This window comes from Tursiops truncatus, chromosome 7 (assembly GCF_011762595.2).
Source record: "Tursiops truncatus isolate mTurTru1 chromosome 7, mTurTru1.mat.Y, whole genome shotgun sequence".
Taxonomy (NCBI): Eukaryota; Metazoa; Chordata; class Mammalia; order Artiodactyla; family Delphinidae; genus Tursiops; species Tursiops truncatus.
Genome location: NC_047040.1, coordinates 100,746,919 through 100,768,325, shown reverse-complemented (window position 1 = coordinate 100,768,325; position 21,407 = coordinate 100,746,919). Strand labels below are relative to the sequence as shown.

At 41.4% G+C, this 21,407-nt stretch overlaps 1 pseudogene; it reads right to left on the bottom strand.

The window, feature by feature from the left end:
- Positions 1-1,155: 1,155 nt before the first annotated feature.
- Positions 1,156-1,778, bottom strand: LOC109549404 (large ribosomal subunit protein uL22-like; annotated as a pseudogene).
- Positions 1,779-21,407: the final 19,629 nt, after the last annotated feature.

Below are 21,407 nucleotides of genomic sequence, written 5' to 3'. Positions count from 1 at the left end.
AATGCTCACATTTACTTCTGCTTTTTTCCCCTGAAGCTTGGCCAAGGCAGAAGCTAGTTCCCCAGTATGGCAGTGATACTCTCCGGCTGAGAACTAGGCTACTGATCTGTTTCTCAGAAGCTCCCCAAGGCCGGCTATGCTGAGGAGAATCCACAGAGAACCATTTGGAAGTGAGAGTTGGCAGCATCTCACCTCCTGCCCACATTTGCAGCTATAGTGTAAGTGTCATGCTCCAGACAGTGCTAGTATTGCTAGAGATTAAAGGGGAAAATGCTGGTCAGGGACCAGTAGTGGATGCAGGGACTGTTGACAGCCTTTCCAACCTGGAGAGTGAGGAGTTGAGATCTTGCAGTCACAGTTGAGGCAAGGCAGATTAGGGCTTTGGGGTACCTCCCATTGCTAGATTCTAAGGCTTTTCTAAGCTGAGTGTTGGGCAAGTGCAGAACAAGGTGGGGGAAATACTCCCTTCTTTCAGGGGGCTACCAGAGGAGAAATACAATTTATCAAGAACTGTCCTTAGGAATCTCCCAGGTTGATGGAACTTTCCTTTTCTGGCCTCATTTTCTTCTTTGTATTTCAAGTCTTCTACTGAGTGCCCTGTGGATGCTGGGGACCCCAGGTTCCCTGCTGGTCCCTGGCCTGTATTGGATGCTGTTGGTACATTCCAGTTGCCTGATGGACATTCATCCCCTGCTGTGAGGTGTGGCTGATAACCACTTCCTGCTGTCTCCTTCCCAGAGAGTGGGAGCCTTCTCAAAAGAGGTGGTCCTCCACTGTACCATCCTCTCCTCCCTTCTTGCCTCAAGGTGGGGCCAATCCTAAATTACACTGAAGCTCATCTCCAGCTGAGACCACATCCTTGCTCTTGTTCACCTGTCTTATCCTGCTTCCGTCTCTCTTCTCCTGGAAGCATTCTTTCATAAACCATTTGAATAAGAATCACTGTCTTAGGCTGTCCTTCTAGGGAAGCCAAGATAGTGCCCCTGTTCAAACCTTCCTTCTGTTTTCTTTTCAATTACTACCTGTCTCTACTAGGTGAAGATGGATCATATTAATAATTGATCATAAATAAACCCTCCTAGTATATTTGTAGGCTAAATGTGTTACTTTTCCTGATAACATAATAACTTACCACCAGTAATTTATCTTTAGGACTTCTTTTTTTTTTTTTTTTTTTTACTTTTATTTGCATTTATTTTTTGCAGCATTTATTCCCGGGCCATAAGTTTTTGTTTCTTCAATTTATTCTGGGTTATCTTTTTCCTCTGGGCAACCTCCTCTTCTGGTTTAGGAACAATGTGTTCTTTTTCAGTAAGGATCATCTCAATGTGGCAGGGAGAGCTCATGTATGCGTTGATCCGACCATGAGCTCTATAAGTCCTGCACCACATCTTGGGGGCTTTGTTCACCTGGATATGCTCAATGACCAGAGAATCTACATCTAAGCCCTTAAGTTCAGCATTACTCTCTGCATTTTTGAGCATGTGCAGTAAAAAATTCAGCACTCTTTTTGGGCCACCGACCCTGTGTCCAGCCCCACTCTTTGGCCTGGGCACACCTACCAACTCCACAATTGTAACAACGGAATGGCACACACTGCTTCTTTAAAGTGACATCGTTCAGATACTTGGTGGCTTTTCGGATATGCATACCCTTAATGGCCTGGGCTGTTTCACGAGTGTTCTTAAAGTGAACACGAAGATTTGAACCTCTCGACTTGCATGACTTTGTGGAATTTTCTGGGTCAAGTGAATAGCGAACCATTTTTATAGGTCACCTCAGGCCACTGACCGGAAAAGTAGGCCCTCTTAAGTAGCGATCCCAGTGGGCAAATGTCAGTGGAATTGTAGGAGTATGGCTGACAGTGTCTGCAGGGAGGAGAAGGAAGGGTTGCTTCTGGTCAGTTGGAACTTTCAGCATCCATTCCAGAAAGACTTTCTGAATCACCCTCACCATCTGCAATGGACTGAATGTCTGTTTCCCCCAGATTCAAATGTTAAAATCTTAATCTCCAGTGTGATGGTATTTGGTTTGGAAGATAACAAAGTCATGAGGGTGGAGTGCTCATGAATGAGATTAGTGACCTTATAAAAGGGACCCCAGAGAATTCTCTCTGCTCTCCACCAAGTGAGGATACAAGGAGAAGTCAGCAGTCTGCAACCCGGAAGAGGACCTTCAGCAGAACCCGACCATGCTAGCATCCTGATCTTGGAATTTCAGAATTGTGAGAAATAAATTTCTGTTTTTTATAAGCCACCTAGTCTATGTGGTACTTTGTTATAGCAGCCCAAACTGACCAAAACACCATCCCTGTCCACCAGTGAATTGAACTCTCCTTCCTTGATCTGATGAGTGCCCCTTTATTGAACTTATCATATTGCATGGTGATTATTTGTTTTCCTGGCTCCCTCTCCCACTAGACTAGGAGTGTCTGGAGAGCAGGGACCTTGTCCTATTCATTTCTATATCCTCAGTGCTACTCAGAGTGCCTGGAACCCTCTGTGAATTCAATAATGCATGTGACTGATAGAAGTCCACCTCCTTCTCCTCCGCTTTCATGTATACTGGGACCTGGGCACACATGACATTTTGGGTGGGATAAAATCTTTAGAATATTAATCAATTGTCTTTCTTCCCAATATTTCCCAGATTTTGAGACTGGAAAATATTACCTCAGAGGGAAAGAGAAGAGAGAGAGGTGATGAGAAATGGGAAGCTGGTGGGTCTCTGAAATAGCCTGAGGGTGGGGTGATGGTCAGGCAGAACCCAAGATAGACTTATGAGGTCCAAGAGCAGAGAGGGCCCTTACTGTCTTTCCCTAGTGGGTCCTCTGTTAGGAAGGAAGACCCAGGGGGAGAGGAGGGCACATGGTGAGTCTAAGCAGAGGGACCTTACATAGGAAGTCAGTGTTTCCTGGGAACTAGGCCAATTCAGAGGCGATAGACTGGAACTGAGGGGCCAGTTGGCTGGGTAAGATATGACTCAGCATCTCCCTGATCCTACAGACTGAGGACTAACCAGATGGAATAACGCACTGGAAGAGGGGCAACCCCCAGCCCACAGAAATTGTTCTGCTATTTTTGTGGATTAGGGAGTCAAACAAGAGAGTAAATTTGAGTTATGGAAAACATTTTAAAGGCTACTTTTAGCGCACAGCTCAACTCCAGACTAAGACTTTTATTTACTTTATGCTAAGAAGTAAAAGTGAAAACCCTAAGCAAACGAATCAATACTATTGATCAACAGTGGACATAGGAGTCAGGGAGATGCAGGCTAAGGAGGGCCTGGGGTCTAGGGCATGGCTCACTGGATTTCAAGGACACAGTGGAGCAATATACTGGTTGCCAATGAGGACAGGAACAAAATGATAGGTGATCTTGGACTTTTTCAATTCCAAGTACACCACCCATGAACATCTTATAAACATAACAGGGGGGCCCAGACATTTAAAAAAGTCAACCAGAGGAACTCTGACAAAGAGGTATCCTCAGGCACTGTTGTGGTGGGGATATTGAAACTGCTGTGGCTGTGAATACTGAAAACAGTGCCAAGAGCTCACTTGCCTGGAGTCAGAAAGGCAGCCTGGAAAACTTCGCTTGACAAATCTAATCATTATTTTTTCCCCTGGATATTCTTGGGCTGACTCAAGACTGCTTGGATATCCATATATAGAGATAAATATCCATATTCAGACATAAATGCCTACAGATAAACACTCCTATGTAGACATAAATACACAGATATTATCACTTATTGAATACTTACAGTTTGGGGGGTTCTATATATGATTTCACATATATTATCTCATTTTTTTTCTCCCTTCAGCAACGAAAGGTGGATGATATTAATCTGTTTTTACACAAGAGGAAATTGAGTGGTGAAATAACTTGTCCAGGCTCTCAAAGCTAGAAAGGGGTAGGGCCTTCCTCCATGATTGTGCATAATCAACACTGACTTTTCTCTATGTAGTTATGGTGGATGGATTTATAATGACCATCCCCTGCTTCTCAACCCTCATTAGTCAGCTCACCCTATTTATCAACATTATTGGCAAGAGCCATATGTGAATGGTCCTAACACAATTGTATGAAACAGAGAGACAGTAGCTCTGGAGAAAGGTCATGTGTGTGTGTGTGTGTGTGTGTGTGTGTGTGTGTGTGTGTGTGTATGGGCATACATACACACATATGCAGGGACACATGTTGTGTTTCACACGTGTGGAAATAGAAATTCAGAGAAGAAAGTGACTTGCTCAAGGGCCCACGAACCAAGTCTAGAGGAACCCTGGGGTGCTTCTGCTTGAGAGGTGGAGAGATGGAGTTGTGGGTCACCAGCTCAGCCTAGAATTGGGAGGCTGCCCAATGAGGGGGCAAGACACTGGCCACCTTGCTAACTCTTCCTAAACCAGCTCTCAGCTTCAGAATCTGACCTCAGTGTGATTTTTCAGAACATCAGATATCCCTGCCTTAAGATCAAGGCATGGGTATATTTTCCTAAACCAAATTGAAATGGATTTTGGATTAGCTCCAATTGTTCAGAAAGATCCTCTCTGCACTGGTTGCTTTGAAGTGTCCTGGCCTCCCAGCACCCAGAGTCTCCTCTGGGAGTTCTGTTGGAGATTGTTCTGTTATCTTCTTTCCATTCCTGATCAGGCAGGTTCACGAGCTGACCTGTCCCTTCGCCAGGTCTGCACCAGGCCCTAAGGTCCAGACACGACCCACTTGCTGCCTCAGACCATCAACCAAGCCCTTGCTTCCCTTGGAAGAATGAAACTTAGAAGCATTTATATATATTTTTGTTACATAAATTTTTTAAAATAAAAAATATTAGAAATAGAAATATAACAAAACACCCATGTACCTTCTACACAGATTTATTTATTATTTTAAGAGATAAAACATTACAAATATAATTAAAAAGTTCCTTCTGTATCCTTTCTGGCTCCCATGTTCTCCCACAGGCAAGTACTATGGCAACAAATATAACTATTCTACATGTATTTCACATTTTTATGATATATTAATATTCACATAAAATATTGTAAACTTAAAAGACATAAACTCATACTGTATATGAGTTAAGTTTTATATTTAATATAAACGTAATTTATATATAACATATACTTATATAAAATTATATTTATATAACTGCATAAATTTTAAGCTTAAATTAAATATTATAATAATTTAATTAAGAATGAAATTATTTCTACAAACATAAACTAACATATTTATTATTATATGTAAATGCTGTATGTACATTAAAATTTATACTGTATATAATTTATGTAAATTAAATTTTATGAAATTGGTATAAACTCTGCATATCATAGTATAACTTGTTTTTTCTTTCAATGCTATATTTTCATTTCTATCTATTTTGATGTATGTTGTGTCCCTTCATTCTTTTGAACTGCTGTAGAATATCCCATTATAGAAACATGCCTCAATTAAATTATGATTGTTCTGTGGTTTGCAAAGTACAGTTGTTTGAAATTTCTCAAAATTACAAACATTGCTCACATTGATAGGGACAGAGTAAAGGGACAAATTAGGTAATTAAATAGTTAATCCCACTAGGGATTTTAAGTAAAGAAAAAAGTATGGGAGACCCCTGTAAGTTAATGACCATTCAAGAAAGCAAGTTTGCTTAACCACAAAACCAAGCAGGCCTGCTTAGCAAAAAACCCATGCAGTAGAAGCATGAGACTTGTTCCAAAACAATAAAACAATGGTGGCATGAGACCCACATCCTGCCCAGTGAACTCAGTAAGTTAATGACCCCTAAGACATGCTCTCAGCACACATGAAAAACAACAATTTATGGAAAGGTGACATTTCAAAGTGAAAGACCCTCACTGTACTGAAACCTAAAATAATTTTTCCATAGTGCCATGACAGTCCTGGCTTGACCATGTAGGGCCAAGAAAACTCCCCTGCCCAAACTGGAGGAGGGCTGATGATGGAAGTGTGATGTCTACTCAAGAATGAGGAAGAAGGTGGTCTTCTCCCCCTCCCCACTTTTCCTTTGATTATAAAAACATAGCCCACTAAGCTCTCAGGGCGCAGCACCCTCTCGCCCACCCGCTTGTAAGCTTCACAAGTATCCTACTCTAATAAATCACTTCTGATCTACCTCTTTGCTTCTCGTTGAATTCTTTCTTTGTTGAGACATAAAAGAACTGAGCTCCTCGGAGCCCTTCCAAAACACCACCTAACAGTTCAGCATTACCCACATTCTTGGGGCTAGACATCCCCTTGTACACACATGTGAGTGATTTTAGGACAGATGCCTGGATGTGGGGTTGATGGGTGTTGTCAGATTATTCTCCAAAGAACTGTGCTTGTCCCACCACCTCACCTCCTACTGGAAGGATATGACGCTCCCATCCTCCACACCTTTGTCAGCACCAGACTTGTGAGCCTTGAGCTTCATTGCCGATTGGATGGGTGCGAACTGGTTTCTCATTGGTGCTGTCAAAGAGGAAGAAATTTTCCTCTACCCTTCTAGGTTCTTCTAGCTGGTCTAAGAATTAAATTGACATGAGACAGATTAACAGGAAAAATTAAACAAGGTTTAATAACATGTAAACATGGGAAAGACCAAGGAAAACTGAGTTGAGTAACTTGCCAAAATGGGTGAAGCCCTCACCTTAAATACCATCTTCAGCTAAAGACTAAAGAGGATGCTGAGGGTAGGGCTTTGGGACTTCAAAGGGGAGGAAAGCAATTTACATGGAGATGGAAAAGCAAAAGTTTGGTAAACAAAGATTTGCTGGGCCAGGCAGAGACAAGGGGATACAGAGTGGACTCTGACCTCTAGGCCCTGTTACTCCCTCACATCTCACCCATATTCCTTGCAGATCTCGCTGGTGATAGCTCTATTGGGGGAACAGGCCCTCTATCTAAATTTTTTAGGCAATCAGAGGAACATCAATTTTCTTCCTGAGTCTTTTGGGCCTTGATGGTTTTCATTTTGAAATAGTTTGCATACGAAAGAGATATTTTGGGGGTGGCAAGTTTTGCTCCCCTACAGTGCTTTATTCATATCTCCCTGACTGCACAAGTAGTTGACAGTCTTTTCATATGTCTGTGAAATGCCTTTTTATAGTTTGTCTATTTTTCTCTTGGGTTATTAATTTGTAGGAGTTTTTTATATTCAGGATTTTAATCCTTTGTTAGCTTTGAGCATTAACAGTGCTTTATCTGGTTTATGACTTCTTTTAACTTTATTTATTATGTCTTTTGTTATGTAAAAGTGTTAACTTTTATGTAGTCAAATTTACCAGCTGTTATCCTGATGATATGTTTTGTGTGTCCTGTTGAAGAAATCCATCACCTACCTCTCACTACTGACATTTTTCCATTGGTAAGATGACATCTGTGAGTATATATGAGAAGTGAGAAGGGGCTTTTCTTTTGCTTTCTAAGTTCTTAATTACAACAGCAATCCAACGATTAGGCAAGTTCAGGTTTGCTCTAATGATTTCAGATTATTTTCTACCATAGGGTATAGGGTATTGCTTCAAGGTATGAGTTCTAGGGGGAGAATGCCTGTGTTTGGACCACTTACTTTGGGCAAGTTACTTAAACTCACTCTGGGGATGATACTATAGTATCTACCTTGTAGGATTGTTGTGGAGATTAAATTAGTTACATATGCATTGTACATAGAACAGTTTCTCGTACATCATGAGAGCCAACTGTTATCTACTACTATCGTTGTTAGCATTATTTTCTCATTATACTTCCCAGTTTACCTCTGGGCTGGATTTCTAGAGGCTACCCTGAGACATTAAATCTCCATTCTTTACATGCTTTCCTGTGCCTAGACTGAAATCACCTTGGTGTACTTGGCCACATGCCACTTAGGGGATTTATTTACTGGGAGGTCAAGAACTAAAAATGCTCATGGTCTAATCATTCCAGCTTGTGCCCTGGTTTGGTGGTACCAGACATTTCATCTCATATAGTTTTCAGAAAAAGTAGAGAATTAAAGGTTTCAAGCGGTCAAGTACTATCTGAGTTCAGACAGAGTCATCATCCTTTTAAATCTCCCAAGTGAGACATGCATTGACAAAAGTGACTTGCAAGGACTTCATAATGTGTATCTATTGTGGTTGTTTGCTCAGTGCCCCTTTTCTTTCTTCTGGTTTGGTCTCCCTTCATTCCTGTGCTTCTCAAGCAAGCTGCCAATCAAAGCATCACCTCTCTCCCACCCCCAGGGATCGAGAGGTTACTCAAATTGAATTACCCCTCTGGCTATACCAATTTTTCTAAAAAGTGGACATGCAACCCAGCTGACCAATCAGAGACCTATGAGCATTAGATTTGCTTGGCTGGTTCCATAGTTTTCATCTCATATATCTGCTTGCACGGAAAGACCTATCAGAGAAGAGGACGCTGGTCTCAGAGAAGTGATGTAAAGAGATAGACACAGTCTTGGGCAGGGGAACCTGAGTCTTATTCCATGGAGCTGGATTTGGAACTGGGCTGGTGGGGGATTCAGGTGTTCAGATCCCATGATTTCCAAACCCAGGTTGTTAAGCACTTGTTTTGATTCTGTGAGCTTCTGCAGTATTTTATAACCTCATTTTACCTTTAAGCAAGATCCAGTTGGGTTTGTGCCACTTGCCACTGCAAGAGTTCTGTCTACTGAAGACATAAATAAAAGGTATAATGAAAACATTAATGGCTTTTCTATCAGTTCTGGGTCTAGATCATGCTTCTGCCACTTAATAGATATGTGGCTTTTACTTATGACTCAATTTTTCATCTGTAAACAGTGGAAGATAAATACTCTGTAGGGTTGTGTGAAGTTCATAAGACAGTGAGTATAAAGGGTCTGGCATAGTTTTTTTACACATAGTAAACACTAATATTTTAGCTATTGTTATTATTGTTTTTATTACCACTTACTACTACTACTACTACTATTGCACTAAGTAAAATTTGATTATGCGGGTCTTGCACGCCAGGCATCTCTATAAACTCACCAACTTTTCTCTGGATCTATGTGCATGAAAAAATAGCTAAAATATGTAAAAATAATATTGATTACTTTGCCCATGAAGGGCATATTATGCAATGGCAAGGAAGGTCAGCCAGGTTACTGATAGGAAACTGAAAGGGCAGGGAGAAGGTTTAACTGAAGATAGATTAATAAAAGGACTTTATGGGCAAGTGGGCAAGATTAAGGGGATTGACATGAAATGGTGATAGGCTCCAGGACCAGCATCAAAAGCTGGTGTAACTGTTGGGAAGGCTGGAGGAACTGCTCTGGGCTTGGCATCCAGGAATAGCTCCTGAGACAAGGTGGCTGCACTGGCCCAATAGGGGAACATCCACCCCCACCCCAGTGAGGGAGGAGGGGGATCAGGGCGCTGCCACTAGCAGTGCTTCTGCCATCCACGTACTGCAACTGCACAACTGCCTCTCCACTCCACGGGGCTGCTGACTGCTCAAGGTAAACCCCACATCTCTATGACCCTGCAGCCAGAAGAAAACGTCTGCCTCCCCTTTGCCTTCCAAATATCACACATGTGAATCCAGAACCCTGGTACAATGGGTCTGGGTTTTTTTTAACCTATCAAGGGAGGGCTTTGGGAGCAGTGGTTGGGAGAATTGAGTAACTCAGTAGAAACCTAGTATCTGGAGAGGGAAAGGGCTCAAGAGATATGGTTAGCACACGCAAGCTCCATGGACTCAGTGGAAATCCATGTGCTCCAAACTGGCACTAGCCACTGGCTCTGTCTGGGAGTTTGCTTTCATTTAGACAGTGAGAGGAACGTCTGCATCAGGGAATAAAAGAGGAAGAGTATGAATACTCCTTTATTTTGTTTTATACTGCCATGCATTTACTTTATTTATTCCAGTGTTTCTCATCCTTAGCATTATTGGCATTTTGCATCATATATGTATTTGTTTTGGGAGGGACTGTCCTGTGTACTGTGTACTGTGTACTGTGTCCCGTGTACTGTGTTGTGTACTGTGTCCTATGTACTGTGTGCTGTGTACTGTGTCCCGTGTACTGTGTACTGTGTCTTGTGTACTGTGTGCTGTGTACTGTGCACTGTGTGCTGTGTACTGTGTCCTGTGTGCTGTGTACTTTGTACTGTGTCCTGTGTACTGTGTCCTATGTACTATGTCCTTTGTACTGTGTCCTGTGTGCTGTGTACTGTGTGCTGTGTACTTTGTACTGTGTCCTGTGTCCTGTGTCCTGTGTCCTGTGTCCTGTGTATTGTGTGCTGTGTACTTTGTACTGTGTCCTGTGTACTGTGTCCTATGTACTGTGTCCTGTGTACTGTGTGCTGTGTACTGTGTACTGTGTCCTGTGTACTGTGTACTGTGTCCCGTGTATTGTGTGCTGTGTACTGTGTCCTATGTACTATGTCCTGTGTACTGTGTCCTGTGTCCTGTGTACTGTGTGCTGTGGCATATTGTGTACTGTGGCATATTGAGCCTCTACCCACTAGATGACAGTTGCATGCCCCCATCCTAGATGTGAAGGTTAAAAAAGTCTCCAGACATTGCCAAATATCTCCTGGGAGGCAAAATTGAACATCACAGATATATTCAATCTTTATATATATGATATGTGAGCAACTGTCATCACTGAGAAGAGAGGGAAGGAGACAGCTAACATCAATGAAGCATCTGCTCCATTCCAGGCACGGTATTAGATGCCACCTAACCTTCGTTTCCTTTCAGGCACCTTGCTCTGGCACCAGAATGGTCTGGCAAGGCAGGCAGACCTGGGTTCAAATCCTGACCCCCCAGTATCAGCCTGGCCTTGGGTGGATTAATCTCCGTGAACTTCTGTTTTATTTTCCCCTTGTAAACTGGAGATAAACTTTCAGTGCAGCTGCAAGGATTAACAGAGGTGAATTATGGCAAGTATTATCAGTGATTATTATGCAGAATTTGCACATGGTGGGGCAATGTGACCTTTCATTTTCCTCCAGCACAGCATTTCCAGTCTTGTGGTCAGTGACAGCCATGCTGCCACTGCCAGTCCTTTCCCTGTCTTACTTACACAGAGACAGTTGACCAGCAAAAAAGGACTATGTCTTTAAGGGCAAAGGAGAAAGTGAGTAATGCAAAAAGCCTGGTACTTCTAAGTAGCTGAGTTTTCTTTCTCCTTGACAGGGCTGCTGACAGGCCCCTTAGCAATACAGAGGCTAATTACTTGCCAGGAGAAAAAGAAAATGTGTCATTTGGTTGTTCTGGCTTTTCCCAGTGCAATAAATCACAGCCACGGGACTCTGGCTTCATTTGATTTAATAAAGATTTTAAGGAAAGAAAAAGTTTTCCTTGTTTTTATTGAGAAGTGCTGGTCGTTTGTGTCTGTTTCATCTGGGACTCTTAGTTGGCTGTGACCTACCCACCTTGCAAACCACTTTGGGCACTTCAGAGTTTAACTGTCTGCATCTGTGTTTGCCCACAGCCCCCTCCTGCTTCTCTATGGTACCGATAGGCTCCTGCCCTCTTCATCCTGGGTCCCCAATTCCTCCACTCAGTTCATCAACTTCTGATACCTAAAATGAGACTCTCCTCACTTTGACAGTCATTTGGCCATTTGGCTTTCCTTCCCTCCTTCTAACTCTCACACTGTCCTTTGAAATAATCTTGCAGTGGTCTGCTGGTCTGCACCCAGCTGTGGGTGACAGATCTGTCTGCCGGCCACCTTGTCCACCCTTCCTCATATGAGGTCTATACTGGCCAGGTCCCCCATTGGACCTCCACAGGTAGGAGGTATCAGACAATTTGAGTGCAGCAACAAAACAGAATGGGGTAGGTGAAAAATCTGGGATAGATTTTGCTTATTTTATGAAAGCCGAAGAAGTCTCAGTCAAGAACATCTGTGCCAACAGGACTTCTCTTGCTCTGGCTAATATTCATATTTGTTGTGTTTCTGGAAGGCCTGGCTCCTTCTTTGTTGATTTTTTCAATCACCATTTCACAGTGAAAGTCACCTGAAATGAAACCTCTGCCAAAAGGGAGGACATAATAGTGATGTTTCAGGAGTTAGGGTTTTCAGCTGGAAGGATTGGCTTGATGGCCCGGAGCTATGCAACCAAATGGGCAGTCAGAGGAAGGGTGTGACGAGGGGGTGAACACACTGATGCGTTTCCCTTGAGCATGACTTACCTTCTAGAGAACAACAGAATGCCAGAACCAGAAGATGCCTCTGAGATCACAAGACAGCTCCTCTTCTAACAAGGACGGTAAGGACAAGAGAAATTAAATGGCTAGCCTAAGGGCATCCAGTTACTGGTAAAGTGAAGGGGGCTGAAATCCAAGTGTCAGCTCTCAGTCCTTTTCACTTTGCATCTAGCTGAATTGGAGGTGTCATTGCCTGTAAGGCAATGTTTTCCTTGTTCTGAAGCAGTTGTTTGGGTCTCCTTTGTATCTGTTTGTACTACATTAGAAGCTAGTGTCTCCTCCCCACCTCACCAACATGGGTTTTTATACAATGGTGTTGACTTTTGATTCCAGACCTCTGTGTGGTTGAAAGTTGATGAGCAGGTAAATTCTTCCTTTATCCTGGGAAACAGTGCTTTCTGTCTTGTGGGTGAGCGTACCTCAAGTGTGAGCTTAGACACTAATGTTCCTACGAAAACTTCATACTGCTCCCTGATACCAGCACCGCACCTCTCTCTTGTACACCCCCACCTTCTCACTCCTAGTCTTTCATGGACAGCTCCTCAACATTTGAAATCATCTCATAAATTAATTCATTCTAGAGATGTTGATGACTGGTAATTGTTTTACTTTTCACTTTTGCTCAAAATTTTTGCATTTCAACAGGGAAATTTCTAGTACTGCGAAGTGTTGATAGAAGAGTTCTCAACCGTGGCTGCACAGTAGAATTAGCTGTCGAGCTTTATCAAACTCCTGGAGCCTGGGGTCCTTATTCTCAGATATTCTAATTAAACTGGTCCTGAAGGAGCCTGAGGCAATAGTAATTTTTTAAAAGCTCTTCAGGTGATGCCAAAGTATAACTATTATTGAAAACCCTTGCTTAACTATGAAGGATGACATTCCCAAAGCATTGCGGATTCCTATGGCTACCAGGAAGATTTGCTACAGTGAATGCCTCAGTCCCTTCCTAAAACAGAGCACACAGCTCTTGCTGCCGCATCTCTGTGTGGGGTCCAAGGAAGTCTCAGGGAAAGTGGAGTGAATGGCAGTTGACCAAGGAGGCAGGGAAACTACCTGGGACAGAACATTTTTCAGTCAGTCTTGTCCATCACTTTTCTGGTTGTTTTGTAGTTCTTTTTTTTCTTCTCTTGCCGTTTTCCTCTGTGAGTTGATGATTTTCCATAGTGGTATACTTTGATTGTCTTCTCTTTATCTTTTGTGTATTTATTATTGTCTATTTTGTTTTGTGTATGTATTGTTTTTATTTATTTATTTGGCTGCACTGGGTCTAGTTGCGGCATGTGGGCTCTTAGCTGTGGCATGCGTGATCTAGTTCCCTGACCAGGGATTAAAAGCTGGTCCCCCTGCATTGGGAGCATGGAGTCTTAACCACTGAACCACCGGGAAGTCCCTTGTGTATGTATTGTTGTCTATTTTGTTTAGCTTTTTGTTTTTTACCATGAGGCTTACTTGAAACATCTTATAGATATAACAGTCTATTTTAAGCTGATAACTTAATTTTAATCACATACACTACACTTTTATTCTCACCCATCAATATTTATGTTTTTGTAGTCATTCTTTGCATCTTTTTATATTGTGTATATTTTAGCAAAGTTTTGTAGTTATAGCTATCTTTAATACCTTTGTCCTTCAACTTTTATACTAGTGTTAAATGATTAACATACCTCTATATTACAGTATTAGAGTATTCTGAATTTGACTATGTACTTGCCTTTACCAGTGTGTTTTTAATTTATAAGATCTTATATTAATAGTTAGCAGTCTTTCAGCTTGAAAAAGTCCTTTCAGGGCTTCCCTGGTGGCGCAGTGGTTGAGAGTCCGCCTGCCGATGTAGGGGACGTGGGTTCGTGCCCCGGTCCGGGAGGATCCCACATGTCGCGGAGCAGCTGAGCGCATGAGCCATGGCCGCTGGGCCTGCACATCTGGAGCCTGTGCTCTGCAACGGGAGAGGCCGCAACAGTGAGAGGCCTGCATATTGCAAAAAAAAAAAAAAGTCCTTTCAGCATTTTTTGCAAGGAAGGTCAAGGAAAAGCAGCGGTAGTAGTCAGAGCCAGTGGTGTGTGTACACTTGGCTACAGGGACCAGCTGCAGATGCATGTGTCATAGCAGGGCTGGTTGCAAACACACATGTAGTGGTAGTGGCCAGAGAAGGTAGCAAGACCAGGGTCAACGGCAGGACACTGGCAGCTGGGGGGACCCTGGCTATCAGCATGCACTCCTGTGGCTACTGGGTCTTGCTATGAGCACACAGAAGTAGAGGTTGCTGATAGGCATCAGGCTGGTGGCATGCAAGTACACAGCCAGAGTGTCTATCCCTGACAGCCTGTATAATTTTAGGTGTCAGTTGCGGGGGTTTAGGGGGGTGTCTTGAGCTCATACAGCCACAGAGGTCTGGGATGGCTGCTGGTATAGTTCCCAGGCTCTGGCAGGGCTGGATAATGGGGGGGTGAACAAGGACTCAGGTAGCTGACGATAGTGAGTGCAGATACCTGTGAAGCAAAAGTTGCCTCATATTCCACTGAGAAATTAAAGTTATCATGGTGGTTTACAACAGTGGTTTCTCTATTTTTACTAAAGAGAAATTTTTGTTTCCTGACTATAAACTTCATTTCTAAAAGCAGTATGTCCAACCCACCACCTTTTTTAATTGGACACTTATTATGTATCAAGTACTACAGAAGGCATTTTATATATATGTGGTTTTATTTAATCCACACAGCAATCTATTTAACCACATATTTTATGAATGAAACAGAGTCTCCAAAAGGTTGATAAAATTGGAAAAAAACATACAGTTACTAGAAAATATGTCTCCAAGCAGGTATCTTACTAGTGGTCAGTCAGTTAGTAGCTTGTCATCATCATTAAATAGAACAAAATACCTTAAATTTATTATTATTGAAAAAAAATTGAAAGTAATATATTTATTGTTTAACTTTAGGTAAATTCAACAAAAATCAAAGAAATAAAGGAAATAACTCTATCTCCCAGAGACACTGTACCATTTTAGTGTATTTTGGTGTGTGTTTGTGTGTGTGTGTGTGTTTTTATAAAGTATACTTATTTCAAATGTATTTAACAATTGAGAAAATTCTTGGACGTTGACAGTGTCATTTTAAGCTTCTTCTTTAAAAGAAACTTTAGTGAATTTTAGATTAATTCACCAACTATTTACTGAATATTTACTGTGTGCTAAGCACTGAAATTTCAGCAATTAAAATAACCGTCAGGGAAATATGGTGTGTATGCGTGAAATAGACAAGTAAATGCAAAATTTTAATGCAGTGTGATAAATGCTTTGATAGTGATAAGCCCTGGGAGCTTTGGAAATCACAGGGAGACTCTTCACTTGGCCAAGTGAGAGAGTACAGGTGACATCTTCATTACTTGGAGCAGGTGACACAGTATTGTAGCAAGAGTTGAATATACCCAGGTGAATCTGTAAGAGAGGGCATTCCAGAAAGAGAGATCACATGTGCAAGGCCTCTGATGTCTAAGATTATTTCTGAATGCAGTCCTCTGACCTCCATTTTGTCTAGGAAAAATAGCAAACTGACTATATTTTTCTTTATGCCAATAGAAACCGCAAATTATAGACCCATCAGCATAATGGCTTTCTTCTCTACCTATCCCACTGAGTCACTTACAATTCTAGGCTCATTCTCTTGGGAGAAAGTTACAGGGACTTTGCTGTATCTAGTGGAAAATATATTTTTTACCCATAGCAGAAAATCTGTTAATAATTTTCATGTAATAGACCATATGGTGGTGCAGGGCTGGGAGGTAACAAGATAAAGGCAGAGAAAATCACTTGCCACAGGTTTGGGTGATGAATGTATCAGGTGGGTCTTTGCCCTGGGAAAGAACATAGATTCAACTGTGCTCAGGTAGGGTGGAATCTTCTCCCATCACAAGTGCCATGGCGGTTATTACAGAGGTTGTGTAGGGCAGGCACTTATCTTGCTTAATGAAACATTTAAAAAGGCAAAGTCCCCGCTCTAGTTTTCTCTAAAATCGAATAGGGAAAGAACCAGTTTTTTTTTAATTGACCAGATCACTTGACAATATCATGAAGCCATAAAAAACTCTCTTTGGTACATGGGAACATCACGTGTTCATAGGCAGTAATGCTCTTTCCCCCTTTTCCTCCTGCCTCACTACGCACTGTGACTAGAAGGCACGTAGTTAAAAATGCATGTGAAGGAGAGTAATTGATAATTGTAATAGTTAACCTTGCAGGACAACATACCATACGCTTTTGCACATGTATCATTTCTTTCTCTCAGCAACTCCAACGGGCAGTGTTATAAAGAGGAGAAAGCTTGGGGAGGTTAAGAACTCATCTCAGGACACAGAGCAGGGATTCAAACCTGGGTCTGTCTGACTTCAGACTCCTAATATTTTTCTCTGTCTCACTTTGTCTGCTAAACTTTGTGGATCTAGGGTGTAATTGCTGGCACAATGAATGTCCTGAAAGGATAGTGATGAGCATGTGCTTAGCTTGTATATCAGAGGTATAAAAAGTAAGCAGCTGAAAGAGAGGGAGAAGGGAGAATGAGCCTCATCACCAAGCATGGGCTTGGACTATGGGTCCACCCTTCTCACCTCATCAAGGACACCACTCCACTGGTTGTCCTTGCTCCTTTCCTGCATCACCTCTTCTCACTTTCTACCGTAGCATTCCCATCATCACCTAAAACTCTGTAATCTTAAAATTAACCTTCTCTGAATCCCAGATACCTCCTCCACATAATACCCCACTTTTTTTCCTTCCATGATGGCCAATCCCAAGAGTTATCTATGCCCAGTTCCTCCACTCTTATTTTTTCTTAAACCTACTCTACTCAGACTTTTGCTATCATTTCTCAACAAGGTCATTCTTGTCAAGCTCACCAATGGCCTCTGTGTCACAAAATCCAGTGGCCATTTCTTGGTCCTCCTTTTACTCAGCCTATTAACAGGATCTGACCCAGTTTCCCTCTTGAAAACACTAAGCCTCTAGGACCCACTCTCTTTCTATTCTGCTACACTTGGCCAATTCTCAAGCTCCTTTGCTGGTCCATCCTTGCATCAGTTAGAGTTTACGTTTGGCTGCTAATAAGAGATTTCAGAAAAATAGTGGCTTAAACAAGGTGTGTGTTTCTCTCTCATGTGACTTGAGTGCCACAGGTAGACAGTCCAGGCTGGTAAGGTGGCTCATGTGTCATCAGTGTCCCAGCCTCCTTCTATCTGCCCCATTTTCCCTAGCATATGGATTCTCTTCTCTATGTTTCCTCATGGAATTAAAATGGCTATTGCAGTGCTGGTCATCATAAACACTTCTAGGCAGAAAGAAAAGGAAAGAGGAAGTATAAAAGGGCACACTTTCAAGCTGAGTCAACATCCTTTGCAAGGTTACCTTAATACACTCTACTTTTCTGCAAGGAAATTCTAGGAAATGTAGGGTTTTTTTTTTTTTTTTTTTTTTTAAGTTTGGAACATTGCAGCTTTTTTTTTTAATTTACTTTTGGCTGCGTTGGGTCTTCATTGCTGTGCGCAGGCTTTCTTTAGTTGCATCGAGTGGGGGCTACTCTTTGTTGCAATGTGCGGTCTTCTCATTGTAGTGGCTTTTCTTGTTGCAGAGCACGGGCTCTAGGCAAGCAGGCTTCAGTAGCTGTGGTGCGTTGGCTCAGTAGTTATGGCTCACAGACTCTAGAGCAAAGGCTCAGTAGTTGTGGTGCACGAGCTTAGCTGCTCCGCGGCATGTGGGATCTTCTTAGAACAGGGCTTGAACCCATGTCCCCTGCATTGGCAGGCAGATTCTTAACCGCTGCACCACCAGGGAAGCCCACATTGCAGCTTTTCAATAACATCAAGGTTCTTTTATTAGGAAGAAGAGTAAAATGGTATTGGAAAGGCAACTAGAAGTCTCTGCCCATTCATCATTATTATGACCTCTCAAACTCACGTCTTCAAACTACTTCTTTTCTCAATCTGTACTAGCTTCCCAGGTGTTCTCATCCACTAGATATAAAATCCTCATTCCCTAAGTTATCTCTCTAGTCCTAATCTTTCCTCTAAATTCCAAAATTGGACATTTGGTTACCTGCTTTATTTCTCTACCAAGTGTCCAATAACTATCTCAAACATAACAAATCTAAACCTGAACATATGATTCCCTCACCAACTTCCCCATCTCAATATACAGCAACTTTGTACCTACTGGGTACTCAGACCAAGAAAGAACCTTGTAGTTTTCTTTCTGTCATAATGCAATATAGAGTTAGCTTTATTTAGGAAATCTGTAGAGAATCCAGCCATGCTCACCTCTTCGACTCCTATTTTCACCATTTCATTTGTTGTCACCTCCCACCTGGCTTGTGGTGGTAGCCCCTAACTGGTCTTGTTTCCACCGTTGTTCATCTACTTTATTTTCCACTCAACAGCCAGAGGAGTCCTCCTGGAAAATAAAGGGGATCATTTTTTTCTCTGTTCAAAGCCAACCAATTTTTTCCTATCAGAGTGGTGTCCAATTCCTTATCCTGAGCCTTCAACGTCCTTAATTATCTGGCTTCACTTCTTACCTCTCCTCCTTCTCCACCTTCTTCACTCAGCTCCATGTGCTCTGGCCATCTTGCTGTTCTTTGAACACAGCAGGCATGCTACAGCTTTAGGGCCTTGGAACTATGTCTTTCCTCTTCCCAATGCATCATTACCCCAAATATCTTTAGGCAGTTATTGCTTCAATTTTGTCTTTTAGGTAGGCCTTCTCTTACCACCTTATATGAAACCCCACTGTGCCTTTACAATATGTTCTTATTTTGCTTCTCTGCTAAATTTTTTTCATTGTACTTATTGGCACCTGACATATTCCTTATTTGTTTATTATCTGTCCTTCCCTCTTCCCAATAATGTAAGTTTCACAAGAACAGTGATCATGACTGTTTTGCTTCCTGCTGTATCTCCACCTTCCAGAACAGCACATAGCATAGGGTAGTTACTCAGTAAATACTTATTGAATTAATGAATGAATAATCATCTTGACAATGGCATTACGAAAATGTGAGGGTTTGGCTCCCTTACAGAGAAGTGGGCTGTCAATCTGTTCTACTGTTAATACAAAATACTTCCTCAATTCTTGGAGCTGTAGCTTATAGCCAAACAAGGCGGCAGAGCCAGTTTGCTTCAATAGAGCTGTTGAGTTTGGATTTTTCTCTGCATTTACCTTGACTGATGGTTTTGTTCAAGTTATGCTTTGTGGGAAATTTATTCCCTCCTGGAGTTTCTTCTGCCAACAGAGGGAAGACAATCATTTCTTCTTGGCATGATTTCCAGTTCAATCTTCTCTGTCTTCGAGAACTCAGTTGCAATCATACAACTGTTCCAAATCTCATCTTGGTCAAATCAAATGCTGTGCTGCACTAGTAATTTAACCATCCTCCCCCTACTCCATCCTGTTCTCCTTATTTTCTCAGTTCCCTTACGAAAGATTGATTTGCTTTGCTTTCCAGTTAGATCCTCAAGTCTTGCTTTGGAGTTCTGGTTATGAAACGTTTTATTTCCTCACGGTATGTGTGTTTGTGTATGTCTTAAATTCACATATATGGAATAACTAGAGCAGGGATTTTTGTACTTAGATACAATATATTTGGAATAAAAACATCAGATGTAGCTTAAAATTTTTGATCTACATGTTCATCCTAGTTCTGGTTCCAATATGACTGACCGTATCTAAAATCCTTGCCCTTTCTGAGGTTTTCAATAAATGACCCATAAGAAAGTGTTCGGTAATTAGATTACTTAGTCATTTTAAAAAGCTCCCTTTACAGACAAGAGAAAATTGATCAGTCTTTCTTTGCAGAAATTTGTATAAAATAGTAGAGAAAAATCTTGATTAAATGAAAGTAAACCACAAAATTTTATTTCTATTTGCCACTTTTAGGGGAAGAATCAAATGGCCTCCACACCCAACAAGAGTAATTCTTGCTCACTTATTCAATTATCAAACATACTATATTTCCTGTTCATAAAAAAACTGCTATGAAAAAATTGCAATTATAGGATCTAGAGTTGGAGGAGACCAGTCCTAGTTAGGATTAGAGTCAGATGTAATAAAGAGGCAAAACAATAGCTTAAACAAGACAGAGATGTTTCTCCCTCACATGTTGTTCTCCAGGTAAGCAACATGGAGAGCTTTGGCATTCTATGCTCTCAGGCACCCAGGTGTCTCCTCTTTTCCTGTTCTACCAAATCTAGAATGTTGTGCTTGTCCATAAAGTCCAACATTTCTTGCCATCATCTCTGCATTTCAGCTCTCAAGAAGGAGTAAAGTGACCAATAAGGGCATGGTCAGTTCCTTTAAGAATGTGACCAGAAGTTGTACTTATCATTTCTGCTCACATCACATTGGTGATTAGTCATTTGTCTTAGTCACATGGCAAGGTAACATGGGAAATATAACATTTATGCCACGTGCCTAGCTGAAAATTGGAGTCCTAATACAATAAAAATATTAGGGACAGCTAGTAGTTTCTGCCACAGATAGGAAACCTCTAATTTTAGAGATTCATAAACTAAGACCAATAGAAGTGAAAAATATGGTCTCAGGTGTTACAGCCCAATCATGGTAGAACTAGGTGTAGAACCTCGGTTACAGTGGCATGATGGAAAGAGTATGGATTTGGAGTCAGACAGGCCTGCGTTAGAATCTCAATTTTGCCTATTACTCACTGTGTGATTTTGGGGAAAGTTCATTAACCTCTCTGAGCTTTGACTTTCTTATTTGTAAAATGGGAATAATTTATCTCTCAAAGATTATCTGGGATTATAAATGAATTAAAGTACGAAAGCACCTGTCAGGGTAACCAAGCACATCATAAGCACCAAGTAAGTGGTAGGTTTTCCTACCTGACCTTCCTGGAAAATTCATACTGTGTAATGTGATAGATTTAAACATACTCAGGTATGACCCTGTGGAAAAGCATCATGCTCAACCCAAATCTTTTACTTTTCTATCTCTGTACAATTTGAGTTAATATTCAGTTATGATTTCAAGGTACTTTAAGAGGTGAGCACAAAAAAATGGAAAAAAAATTTTAAGGAAAGTTTCAACTATCTAGAAAATTTAAATTAACTAAACTCTCTCTTGCTCTGAGCATACCAGTTAATTAACTGAATATTTAGCATTATTTCAATAACATATTATATCCTGCCCATAGGATTTGTATTAATGGCTTTTGTCATTTTCACTTTTATTTTCAT